General features: G+C 39.3%; 1 protein-coding gene across 1 annotated transcript in view; it reads right to left on the bottom strand.

The window, feature by feature from the left end:
- LOC122801251 (beta-galactoside alpha-2,6-sialyltransferase 1-like) overlaps positions 1-13674 on the bottom strand; it is a 1163740-nt gene that overhangs the window by 788249 nt on the left and 361817 nt on the right. Inside the window, exon 2 of the mRNA XM_044070803.1 lies at positions 798-892. The gene's annotated coding sequence lies outside the window, so the exon portion shown is untranslated. The remainder of the gene's footprint in view (positions 1-797; positions 893-13674) is intronic.

Raw genomic sequence — 13674 nt, forward strand, 5'->3', positions numbered from 1 at the left:
ATGAACAGCAGTGGGCTTAAAGGTGAACACCAGTGTACACCCACTCCCACTGGGAACTACTCTATGAGGCCAATCACTGTTCGTACTTGAGTCATTGGGTCCTTGTACATAGCCTGAACTAATTCTACCAATGTTTCTGGGACTTCAAATCACAGCAGTACTGCCCAGATCAGCTTTCTTGGGACCTTGTCATATGCTTTCTCCAAGTCTAGGAATGCCCAGTTAGACTCTCTTCTCATCTCTAGCTTCTTCTCAAGTATCTGTTTCACTGCGAACATCAGGTATATATATATATATATATATATATATATATATATATATATATATTTATTTATATTTATTTATATATATATATATAAATATATATATATATATATATATATATATATATATATATATATATATATATATATATATATATATTTATTTATATTTACATACACACACATGCACCCACACACAATAAGTCACTAACTATACACTCTACATGCAAAACATACAGCACTAACAAACTCTCTGCTGATGTGTTGTGGCATTATCAGGCTGAAATGCATTGCAGTTCGTATTATCCCAGAGAGACACGCATACACTTGATAAGAACAGGCATGTATCAGTGATTTCAGTAATGTGACAATCTGGCATTAGTCTAGTTTTCCTGAATAGAGAGAGTCAAACTTCAGAAAAACTGAAGTGGATCTTCATTTGACTATTTTAAAGACCACACTCCTGACACATGGAGAGAATTAATATTCAGTACTGACTTAGCATATCAGAGTAGCTCAAACAGAAAGGTTTACCTTTAAGTGTGAGATGGTCATGAAAGTTATATTAGCAAATTACGGAACTCAGGCACGAAGTTCTTCCAGTAATCTTTGGATCAGCACCGGTCATGCTGAAAAAAAACAGCAAACATTCAGCATTTGCTCTGAGGTTTGAGTCAATATGACAATTGACATCTGCAAAATACTAATAGCCACAACAGAAGCTAATACTACCAACTCCTTATTAAAAAAAAAACATGGATAGTGCTAGGGAAAAGGGTACAGATTAAGAAAGCACATCCAGGACATTAGAGAGAGAAAAGGCTGCTATAGGTGAAGAAAATAATTTGTAAGCATTTTTACTTCAAGAACCATACTGTGCATTGTTTCACTTTTCACAGCAGACCTTGAATTTAACATGTATCCATTTGTCAAAGGGGATATACTTATTTACCTCCATTCAATAAAATCATGCAAACTGATACTCCACTATGTTTTATATTTAAAAGATGAACTCAACTACAGTATGCAAAGTTGATAAACTAGTTTTAATTTAATTTTTAGTTAGTAACTTTTGATATTAACTGGTTCATCTTAGACTCTACACATGGAAATATATTAACACTTCCATAGTAGCCAATTATCCAACATGCTTTTGTGAGGTGGGTATACAGAATACACCTTCAACATGAATGCCTTAAAATATTACTTGGTGGAATAAGTTAACCTGTAACACAAATAAAACACATTAAAAAATAAAACACATTTAAAGTTACATACAAGTGGGAACTGCACCTGTTATGCATGTTGCTCATTTTCCTGACATTTTCATGTTTTTAGCTTATAACATCAGAAAAAAATTATTACGGCTAATCCTAGGGAAAAGATCTTGTTTTAGTATCAACTTCATCAGGAATGCAGGAAGCAAAATCTGTACAATAGAAATGGTGCAGGCCGATTACTCCTTAAAACTACGCCTTCTGACATTTCTCTAGATGCACAAGTAACTATAAAAGTTCAGATTTCATTTGCATTGGAAATATGGTCACTCATGCTTTTGCTGCATGCTGAAGAAAGAAACTTTGGTGGTATGAAACACACTGGTTACACAAAACACAAAGTCTGGTGCAGTCATAGAACAGCTGGCTGAACCCATTATAGTCCAAGACCTCAGTCTCCCTCACCACACCTCCTCATCTCCACAGAGGTGCACAGAAAATTAGTCCACCTCTAACCAAATCAGGTCATCTGCATACAGTCCTACTCCTTGTGTCCCTCCACTGATCATTGATTTACTCCCTCCCACTATGTCTGTGTTTTTCTCGGCTGTTAGACTGCTCAGTCCAACATGCCTCCCCATTTTATATGGGCAATATGGGGGGGGGGGGGTCCTCCAACAGCAGTGACAATTTGGACAGCTGTTTTTTTGTTTTTTTTTTACATGCAATGTCACTGATGTGTACGAACCTGAATCTACATAACCACAGAAGATATGCAAGTCCACCTAAAGCAATGTTCTTGTGGATAATCATGTGCCACATGCAGTCATTGAGGGCTCTGGTCCAATCCCCTAACTAAGCCAGGAGCATATTCTCTCAGGTTTTGCACTGGTACATTGTTTTAATCTCCTGCATCATTACTACAATGCAACTATTTACACAATGGTGCCACATGAATGGCTTGAACATATATTTCTTGTATAGACTGTAGACGCATAATAAAAGCAGCGTTCTGCAACAGTGCAATGTAGTTACCGGTTATTAAGTGCAGAACTGGCCTATATCCTCAGACTACTTATCCATGCAACACTTAACAGTACCAGTAAGTACTCTGTTACTACACAATTACCCACTGCTGACTGCACTACGGAACATGCTTGAGTGATAAATTGACTGCCCTGTCCTTACAGCTTTGCAAAACATGTCTAGGCTCATAGGTGTACACTAAGCTAATAACCACTTGGTCCTTTATAAGCTTAGTCAAACATCCCAATTGTATCCTGCAAATTATATCTGCCTTAAAGATTATTTTAAAGGGTAGATGCAATCTAGGGCAAATTTACAGGCTACCTCTGGCCATTACAGACATAGAAATATACCTCAGGTCTAGCACCTGATTTACTCTCCACTGGTCCAGGTTTCTCTTGAATACAGTTAGGGAAGAGCTCTGCTTCGCATGGACAGGAAGCCTGTCCCAGAGAAGAGGAATTCCCTGGGACATGCCTTTCCCATCCAACATGTCCTATTTATGTTACAAACAAAATTTAAGTTCTTAGTTTGTGTAATCTGATGCTATTGGTTTTGCAGATATGCAGAAGGTCTATCAGAGTGGGATGCAAGGATGCCTTATGTGCCAGGCACAGATCACCACTCAATAGGCTGTAGGAAACATAATACTGAGATAGGGCTTTAAGACTACCTGCAAAGGGCATGCTGTTTTCAACCTGTGTTCTCTTTGTGAGAAAATGGTGTGGACATTCTATGTGTTGCATATGCCTGATCAAGTCCATACCAAAGGAGACATAGTACTGAATGATGGGCCTGAAGACCTACTTCTCTACTGCCCAGATTTTCACAGAATGCCCAGAGTTTTGCCTATTTTGGTCTGTTACTCATAAAAAGAATGCTTGCTTTTTTTTTTTGCTAAATCATTGAGAACTGAAGTCACTAAGTAATACCAGATATTGAGTTTCAGACTTCATATCCTTCGGAAAATGCATGCTAACACAACACATTCCTAATGAATGATTCCCTTACTACCTTCAACATACATTGGTCAAAAGCCAGGTTGCTTTCTACATACATACCCAAATCCCTGACTACTGGTTGCAGTCTGTATGGGTGTGTTACCAAGAAGATAGTTTCCTGGGGTGGCTGACTTCCCAGAGACTACTATTATGCATTTCTTGGCATTGACTTTTAAGCCATGGCTTTGGCACCAGTCATCTGTCTGTTAGCCCTTCCCGTATGATGTTAATGTCCGGGGGGAGTGGGATTCTATGACTGCTCCGAGTTTGCAACCATTTGAAGATTTGGTCAGCCAAAAGCCCGGTACTGGCCTTAACGTCTAAGGAGTTGATGCCAAAAAGGAGCAGGCCAAGCACGGAGCCGAAAGAGACATCGCAAGTGACTGGCTTCTGTGGAGGTGGTCTCCTCAAGCCTAAGTTCCTGCTTCCTATCAGAAAGCCAGTTGGCTATCTAGTGCTTAACATATGAGTTCATACATGCATCTGAGAGTTTGTTTACAGTGCCCAAGTGGGGTACTGTATCAAAAGCCTTATCCATATCAAGGTAGGCTATTCTGACCTAATTCATTACCTTGGTGACCTTGTCAAAGAAGTCCACCAGGGTTGGTAGGCATGACCTGCTCTTGATGAAACTAAACTGGATTGGATAAAGGTTTTCTATGTCCTTAACACTTCATTATAATTCTTTCCATGGCTTTATATATGAAACTAGTCGGACTTACAGGTTTGTAGTTCCTAGAGTCTGTTGATCGCTGTGTGTTAGGAGAAGAGGATAACTGTTGCAATTCTCCTTTTGCATAGCACAAAGCTGTCCAGAGGCTATGGCTAAACAGTGACTCCAGTAATCCTGACAGGTAATGTTTCAGGCTGTTTAGGAGGCATTCTTGTATACATGGGGCCTATCAATATAGTGTTTTTGGCCTTAGAGAGCATATCTTGAATATGGGAGTGTTGTTTGATGGTATTTTGGGAGGGGGGGTTAAATTTGGAGGTGAATATGTCATCCAGCAGATTTGCTACATCCTCCAGCTATGCATAAGTGGCTGCATTTACAAATCGGTACTGCAGACTGCTGTGCACTACCTTTGAGGTTTCAGACATAACTAAAGGAAGACTTGTGGTTGTCATCATTTACCTGGATGGCTATCTATCTCAATTTTTGGCTTCAGTAGACTTAATTCGCTCACTTAGTTGTTTGTTTAGATTGAGGAGTGTATTTTTATCTAGCACTCCCTAATCTTGACTGACTTTTCTTTTGTTGTACAACCTGTTTATGTTTAGATTTCACTATATAGTGTTTTTTTTGTGTGTGTTAGTTCTAGGCTCATTTCTGGTAGCTATGGCTGTCTCCATGCATTTACTGACATGAATGGTTTCTCTGGACAATTCTACATAAGCAGCTGTGTTCTCAGGGTTTTTTGGAGATGGAGAGTGACTTGAAATGTTGACAAGTTATTTAGCAATTGGAAGTTTGCCTTGGAATACTTTTTAAATGTTATGGGGTTACAGAATTGTTTTTACTATGAGGGTGACAGATGTTTGGTTCGACTATTACAGAGAACACTACACTGGCTGGGAGAAGGTAAAGCATTCTCCTCTGTTTAGGAGTATGTTTGCACCTTGGATGTGGTCCAAGGTTTTTGTGTTTACAAAGTTCAGGAATCTCTGGGCTTGTATGTTTGGTTTGTGCAGAAGCATCCCAGCTTATAATAGGGTAATTGAAGTCAGCCATGAATATGGTATTGGGTTAAATGGTGAGGGCCTCCAGTAAACTTAAGTGCAAGTTGAGTTTCTTGGGTCATGGAAGGTGACTTATAGCTTTCAAGAATATGACCTGGGATACGGCCTATGGCAATCTGAACATGGAGAAGCTTTAGCACATTGTTCTGTTTGGCTAGTCTTGAGGTAAGTTTGTAGTTGAAATAGACCAAGACACCACAACCTTTGGTCCCTCCTGTGCAATAGCTCGTCTGAATGTGTGGAAGACATCGTAGCCCTGCACTGCTGAGGTGTTCTCTGCAGCTATAAACCAGGTCTCAGTAACTGCACAGATGTCCACATTTTCCAGGGTGAGGAAAGCCTGGAAGGAGTGGTGTTTCTTGTTTAGACTCTTGGTACTGAGTAGTAACACCTTTAGGTTCCCTTAAGTCGGTTTTGCTATGTTGAAAGGTGGTAACTGAAATGGTGGTTTACAATGAGGATAGTGGAGTGAGAGTTTTACCAAGAATTTGTTCTAATTTACAAGGTGACCTTTTTCTTTATGACTTTACAAACAACAACTACGGTGAAAACTATGTTGACTTACTTTCTAAAGGGTTTACTTTTGTGCCTACGAACTACACCAAAGTTGAGAACTTGTTGATTGATCTAAAGCTGTTTCTCAGAAAGTTGAAAACGACGTTGCTAATGAACAGGTTGACACCTTAAGGAGAAGTAGTGTGTTCAACCCAATTCTTTCACTGCCACTAATATGTTTTGAAAAGTTAGTTGAACAAGACTTTAGAGTATTGTTGACAAATAAAACTCCTAAAATTGTATGTAATTTAAATGAAACAGAGGTGGAACTTTTGCATAGGTTAATTAAGAACAAAAATATCCGTACTATGAAGCCCGATAAAGGAGGTGGGGTAGTCATAATGTATAATATTGACTACCTTAACTCTATGTTTAACTACCTGTTTGAGGGTGAATTTTTGAGGAAACATCTTTAAACTATATCCATATGGCTTACAAAAAATTGATTATTTGCTCAAAGATTTGTTTGACCAGGGCCAAATTGATGGCACTTTATATGATTTTTTGCAGGTGAAGCACCCTTTAGTGCCGTCTATTTTTGGTATCCCAAAGATACACAAAAATTTAAGTGATCCACCTATGAGGCCTATACTTAATACCAGTTGTTCAAAAACCCACCCTCTGGCTAAATTTATTGATTACAAACTTAAAGACACAGTTTTGAATATTGATTACTTATGCAAAGACTCTTGGGATTTTTTACTAAAGATTAGGGATGTTCTGGTTTCTGAAAATTTAACATTTTTACCATTGATGTGACAGAGCTATACAATGTGATACCGCATGAAGGGGGGCTATTTGACAGTGATGAGATCTTTGTATTAAACTCTCTGATGGAGGTGGTGTTACAGAACAACTTTGTATTTATAGATGGATAATACTTCCATCAATATAAGGGGGTAGCAATGGGGCGTCTTGCACCCCCATGTTTGCAAATATTGTACTAATACAATGGGAAAAACAATTTCTATTCAACAAATTTTCTATCCCTCCCTGGAAAATGTATTCCAGGTACCTGGATGATATTTTTATCATTTGGGAAGAGCATATCGACAAGATTTCACCCTTTATTGAATATCTCAACTCCACTACGTCATTTTTGAAGTTTACATATAACTATGATGTTGATATTATAAGTTACTTAGATGTAAGGGTTTTTAAGGACTATGAAAGGAAAAGCTTTGAAACTACAATTTATAGGAAACCCAGTTACAGTAACTCTTTATTACACTTTAATAGCTGTCACCCCTACTACCAAAAAAGGGATAGTAAGGGGGCAGTTTATGAGGGTGGCAAGAATGGTACCCAATGACGATATGTTTATGGGCGAGTGCGAGTTGTTGGGTAGAATGTTTGAGAATAGAAGTTACCCTAACAAGTTAGTGGCGAAAGTAAGAGGTGTTATTGAACAGGAAAGGAAAGATAGAACTATTTACCCTTTGGTAAAAACCCAGGGTTCGAACATTGAAGAAGTTTTTAACAGGAACAAAATCGGTGACAAACACTTTGCCTCAAGTCTGATTATACAATTCTATGCTGAGGACACCCATATTAGAAATATATTAGAAAAGAATTGGGGAATTTTTTCCTGTTTCAATGTGGTACTAGATAAAATAGGTGATAGACCAGTAGTAGTGTATAAGAAGGGGAATACAATAAAGAATTTATTAGAAAGTGGTGACAACCTTTGGAAAATGAAGTCTTTTAGAAAATCAGGTACAACAAGGTGTGGAAGGTGTGGACAATGTAAGTATATGCTGGTAGCAGATAATGTCTACATCAATGGGAACATTTTTAGAAGTACATTCCCTTGCAATTGTAACACTGTAGGGATAATTTACCTTGCTAAATGTTTAAAATGCCTCAGTTTTTACGTAAGCAAAACTAAAAGGGAATGAATTTACGAACATTGTTTAAGTATTAGGAAAAATAATTTGAATAATTCCATCGCCAAACACATTGTAGGTAATCCCGATCACAGTTTTCAGTTTTTTGGCCTTGATTGTGTGGTGGCCAACCCAAGGGAAGGCCCGTGGGAAGACCTGTTAGAGGCAAAAGAACTAATTTGGCAACTTAAATTGAATGCTTGTAAGGTTCCTGGACTTAATGACCAGTTGTCAATTGTCAGTATTTTAAAATTGAGATCATATTTAGTTTGATTTTAAGTAAAGTTTATATGTTTTAACTATTTTAACTATTTTGTAGTGATTTATGTACATATGGGGGGGTTATACGATTTTAAGATTTTTATGGCGGTATGTTGTCATGTGATCAACTAATTGTAAGGTATAAATTGAGCTTATTTCACCTTATGCATGAACTCTGATGAAGTCTATGTTACAATAGATGAAAGTGCTCAGTTCGAATAAATTGTATTTTTGAACCTGAATTTACTTGAAATTGGTTTGGTACTCCTTGGTGTGTGTAGTTACAGTCAGTTCACTGTGCCTATATGTTGAAAGGTTTGTCAGTTTGGCATTGCCTTAAAAATGAACTATAGGAGAGGGCTATGTTTTAGCCAATATTCAAAAGCCTAGAGGGGAGGGGTGTAGACCATCCTTGGCAAAGCAACATGGTCTGCTGACCATATCCTCCCATGCTGCCAATTATACCCACTTGGAGTGATACCAGAAACTTAAGCAAATTTTTGAAGTTGATTATTGTTTACTCGTATTGTGGCATCATCCTTGGTGAAGGTAGAATGCTGCTCAATGCTAGGTACATACCAGCCTGGGACACATACAGAGCTCCATAATGTATACGCATATTCATTAACGTACCTCTATCTCATGTGCAGCTAAGTCAGAGAGGTTACAAGTTTGAACTACAATGAGTACTTTATGCAGGTGTCTGCTGTATATCCTGCTTCCATTTCGGACATCCAAGTACCCCCTGTCCTTATTTAGTCATTCTTTCTCTATCATTTTATTGCAATTAGGACCTGATGCTATGCTCTTTAGTTGCTGTCGGAATGTGGACCTTGAAATTCTCACACATTTTGTGGGAAATGGCAGATAAATACATACCTGAACAATATAGGAAACTGTGTTAAGTGATAAATTTATAAAAAATAAATGTGCTGCAGAATTTCCACCAAAATAAAACAGTTGTAAAAACAATTACAATAAGACAAAACAGCACCATACTTCCTAAATGTTACTATCAAGTAGCAAAGGGTGAAAGAACTAAAAATTGTACACTATTTTCTGTCGTGGCATTTCTTACTTTAAGAACAATGTTTGATAATGGTTTCCCCCTTGGGTTCACCTTGCCAGCTTTTGCAGTTAAAATAAAACCTCTTGATTATTTTTGGTAACATTCTCAGATTATTTTTGAACACTCCATATTTCAGGGGTTTTCTTCATCTGCTCATAAGGCTGCAGTAAGTACAAATATTTCTTAGTACATTACAAGACAACAACTATGTTAGTAAGGAATATAAAACACAGTCCACAGTTTCATAGAAGGTCGTACATCTTATTATACAAACCTTATCTGTAAGTTAAAACAGGCTTGGTAGTAACAAAGAATAGGGTCATGTGTATCAGTAAACAAGGGTCCATCTAAACAGAACAACTATATTGGTCATTGTTTGGACAATGGAATCTGTCCCCAGATTTTTATGTAGCTACGTCTTAACACATTAAAACACTGCACACAAGTACAAGACAACAGAAGTACAAACGACTTGTTATTGCTGTAAGACCCATCGGCGATATTGTACTATAAGGCCTCACCTTGCATTTTGCTCAAAAGTGGGCGTGTCACGAATGATTGACGACCAGGTCTGCATATGTAATGAGCCATGATTGACATGACAGCCATAGTTTCTCCTCTTACAAATAAAGGTTAATAATCATATGTGCATTAAATCCATGACCACTACACACACACAAACTAAATACAAATGATGATCATCGTCCATGTTCCTGGAAATAAGTCTGCCCCCTTCACGCTTGTTCCTAGTTTTATAAAAGTGAGAACAAAGTCGCACTCAATACTTTTGCGACATTTGCTATGACGTATAAAAAACGCTGACAGAAAAAGAAATTACTTCAAAAGTTGTAACACTTTCTTGGAATATGGACAGCAACCCCTACTGTGCTGGATTGTCATAGTCACTGCACCTTCCCATGTGTTTTCTTAATGGACTCGTACTTCTCATCTGTCCAGATTTCCACCTATTTTTGGTCTTTTCCTCATAAAATTGGTGGTTTTCTGCAAACCGTTGAGGGTTGAAGTCAATAAATAATGACACACATATACCGCTCAATCTTTTAGAGCAAGAAATCTGGGCAAAGCCATAAATAAAAGTGGGACAAAAAACATCCAAAATAAGAGCAATTTTTTTAAATATTGCTCTTAAACTTAAAAATTTACGGTGATATTTTACTCAGAGAAACAATAAAGTAAGCACTGTCAGACAGTCTTTAAGAATTAGAACTATCAGTAACATCGCACAGTATAAAGTATCAAACAACATAGCTATATAAACTATATTGGTTTATTGGATGTTATGGATATGAACACTAGATTCTACATACTAGAAACATATGCAAGTGTCACTATTGAGGGAATGCATATTCATTAGTGCCCTATTACGAAATAGCACGGGGGCGGGTTTTGGGAGGGGCTTGCTACTGCGCATCTGGTGAGGCCAAGTAAAATATCGCCGGCCCATCCATAAAGCAGGATGGCACTAAGTCACTTGCACTGAAATCAACCCTTTTAGAATCAGGCCCTTGGTGTACCATGGCATGATGTAACCATCACAATGATACAATGACAACACTACTCTCACCCAGTGCACATAACAGTGCTGGCATTTTATTACAGATAAAAGGCATAAAACAAGGACTGTTTACAGGTACACAGATATATTACTAGGCTAAAGACCACTAGCGCTCTTGTAAGCCTACTCATGCAACCAAACTGTGACCCGCAAATGTGATTTACTGACTGCCTCTGTCCATCAGAGACATAGGGGCCAAACCAAGGGTGAATTTCCAATTACTCATCCATTGGTCCAGGATGCATTTGAAAAAGGATCGGGAGGAACTCTGCTTCACATGGATTTGCAGCCTGTTCCAGAGAATGTGAATTTGCTGAGAAACATACCTGTCTCTCCAACATGTCATATTTATGTCACAAGCAAAATGTAGATCTTTTAGTCTAGTAGTTCTGATGCGGTTTGTTTTGCAGATGTGCAAAAGATGCATCAAAACAGCGTCCAGGGATACCTTGCATGCCAGGCAAATATCACCTCTCAGAAGTCTGTATGATACCAGGTAAAGAGACAGGCCTTTGAGGCAGTCAGCAGAGGATCTTCTGTTTACTCCCTGAATTATTTTTGCAAGAAACTGTTGTGGACATTCCAGCTGCTGTACATGTCTATTATGCTCTGTGATGGGTCTGATGAGGGCCAAGTACAGTGGTATGACCACCTGTCTGGACCTGGATGCCATGCTCTTGCTTATTAGTTCAGCACAGAAGGAATTTCTTACTACCTTGGACAAATGTCAGTCGAAGGCTAGGTTACTGTCTACATGACTTCCCAAACCCCTGACTATTGAATCAACTTTTAAGGGTGTTTTACTGATGACACAGTTAACCGGGGTGGCAGACTTCCCAAAAGGTACTATAATGTATCTCTTAGTACTGAGTTTTAAGCCATGGCTTTGGCAACAAGCATTTTTGTGCATCAGAACTTTCCCGAAAGGTGTTCTCATCTTGGGGAATACAATGACTGCTGCTCCCAGTTTGCAGTCATCTATAAACTTGGTTTGCTAAAGGCTTTTGACATTGGCTCTGACATCCAAGCACATGCCAAAGGGAAATAGATCTAGCACAGAGCCCCTGGACTTCACAGAATTTAACCTACTAGACCTTATCAGTGGACCAGTTAGTTATGCAGTATGTTATAAAGGGGTTTACACCTAGTTCTGTAAGTTTAACAATGCTCGGATGGGGTACTGTATCAAATGCTTTAGCCAGAGCTATGTAGGCAGTATGCACCATTCTCCCCTCATCCATTGCTGTATGGACTTTTCAAAGTAGCCCACCAGATAAAACATGACATTCCTTTGACAAAGCTAAAGAGGGATACAGCCAGTGTCTGCAGGTCTCCTAAGTCCTTGTCGATAACTTCCATGATCATCTTTCCATGGTTTCACAAATGAGACTAGTCAGACTGATGGGCAGGGCATGCCTTTGGTTAGTTGGTGCACTGAGCAAAAAGGCTCCACAGTGCCACCCATACCACTTGGTGCCCCCATCCTGGTCTACCTACACCATACAGATTACTGGAAAACCACCACTGCTAGAACAGCACCCTAGGTGGACACCTAGTTGGCGTATGCCTAAGGCCAGCTATGATGATGGGTCTGTAGTTCCTGATGAAAGTCCTCCCTTATGAAGAGGGATGTCTGTTGCAGTTTTCTATTCACAAAGCACAAAGCCTGGTTTCAAAACCATATTAAATAATGACTGACGTGGTCCTGATAAGTCATATTTTTAGACTATTCAGCAGGCATCCTGGGATGTTATTAGGGCCCATTCAGGATGTGTTCTTGGCTTTAGTAAGTGCAGCCAGTAGGTTCATAGGTAGGCACTAGGCTATTGGCCCTAGGGCCTATATAAACCTAGCCAAATGGTACCCTGGCTTTTGCCACCCAAGAAAATTATTTTCCTGTGCCCCTGTCCAGCAGAGCCACAGAAGTGATCCCCGGGGTGAATTTCTCCTCTCTCATGCAATCAAGATTTTTCTTGAAGAGTGCTAATGAGGAGCTTTATTTGGTATAGATAAGTAGTTTGTTCCATTGTATGGGAAGTCTCTGGGACAGGAATCTATCCCTCTAGCATGTTCTGTTTATTGTGGTGACAAGGTTTAGGTCCCAAGAGAGTGTAGCTCGGAGGGATTAGGATTTCTTTACATGGAGCATGTCCTCTGGGTTTGACATAGCTTTGTATGTTAGGCAGAGATCGCCTCTGAGTAGGCGATATGCGACAGAGTAAAGCTGGAGTTTTTTGAGACGGTCTGCGTAGGGCATCAGTTTGAGGCCAGTAATCCTCTTTGTGAGGTATTTCTGTGGCCTTTCCAATTGTTGTAGTCTTGTGAGGTACATACCAAAAGGGACGTTGTACTCTATAATGGATCTAATGAGTGAGGAGTAGGGGGGAACAATGACCTCTTTTTTTCCTGGATGAGAAACCTTTTGTGATGAGGTGTGCCACGAAGAAGGATTTCCTGACTACTGTGGCGATGTGATTATCAAAGGAGAGACTACTGTCCACCTGTGTCCCAAGGTCTCATCGCACTTTCAGTGTTAAGTAGACTACCGCCTATGTGGTTGTTTATGGGTACAGAGTTTTTACCAAAAGGGATGACAATGCACTTTTTGGCATTGAGCTTGAGGCCATGGCTTTGACACCAGGCATCTGTCTCAGTGAGGCCCTTTTGTAGGACGTCCACATCATTAGAAGTTTTGATTATGGCTCCTAGTTTGCAGTCATCTGCAAACTTAGTTAGCCATAGACCTTCTGTGTTAGCCTGTACTTCAGAGAAGTAGATACCAAACAGGAGAGGACCTAGAACTGAACCCTGTGGTACTCCACTTGTCACTGGTCTGAAGTTGGATTTAGAGTCTGCTACTTTCACAGAGTGGGTTCTGTCAGTGAGCCAGATGGCAACCCATCTTGTGACATAGGGATTTATACCTAGTTTAGTGAGTTTGTCTATAATTCCAGAGTGGGGGATGGTGTCGAAAGCCTTGGCGAGATCTAGATAGGTTGTGTGAACCACCTTACCCTCATCTACGGCTTTGGTAGGTTTAGGAGAAATAATCTGCCTTTTACAAACCTGAACTGGGTAGG

Source organism: Protopterus annectens, chromosome 4.part1 (assembly GCF_019279795.1).
Source record: "Protopterus annectens isolate FY-2018-M chromosome 4.part1, PAN1.0, whole genome shotgun sequence".
NCBI classification, from domain to species: Eukaryota; Metazoa; Chordata; order Ceratodontiformes; family Protopteridae; genus Protopterus; species Protopterus annectens.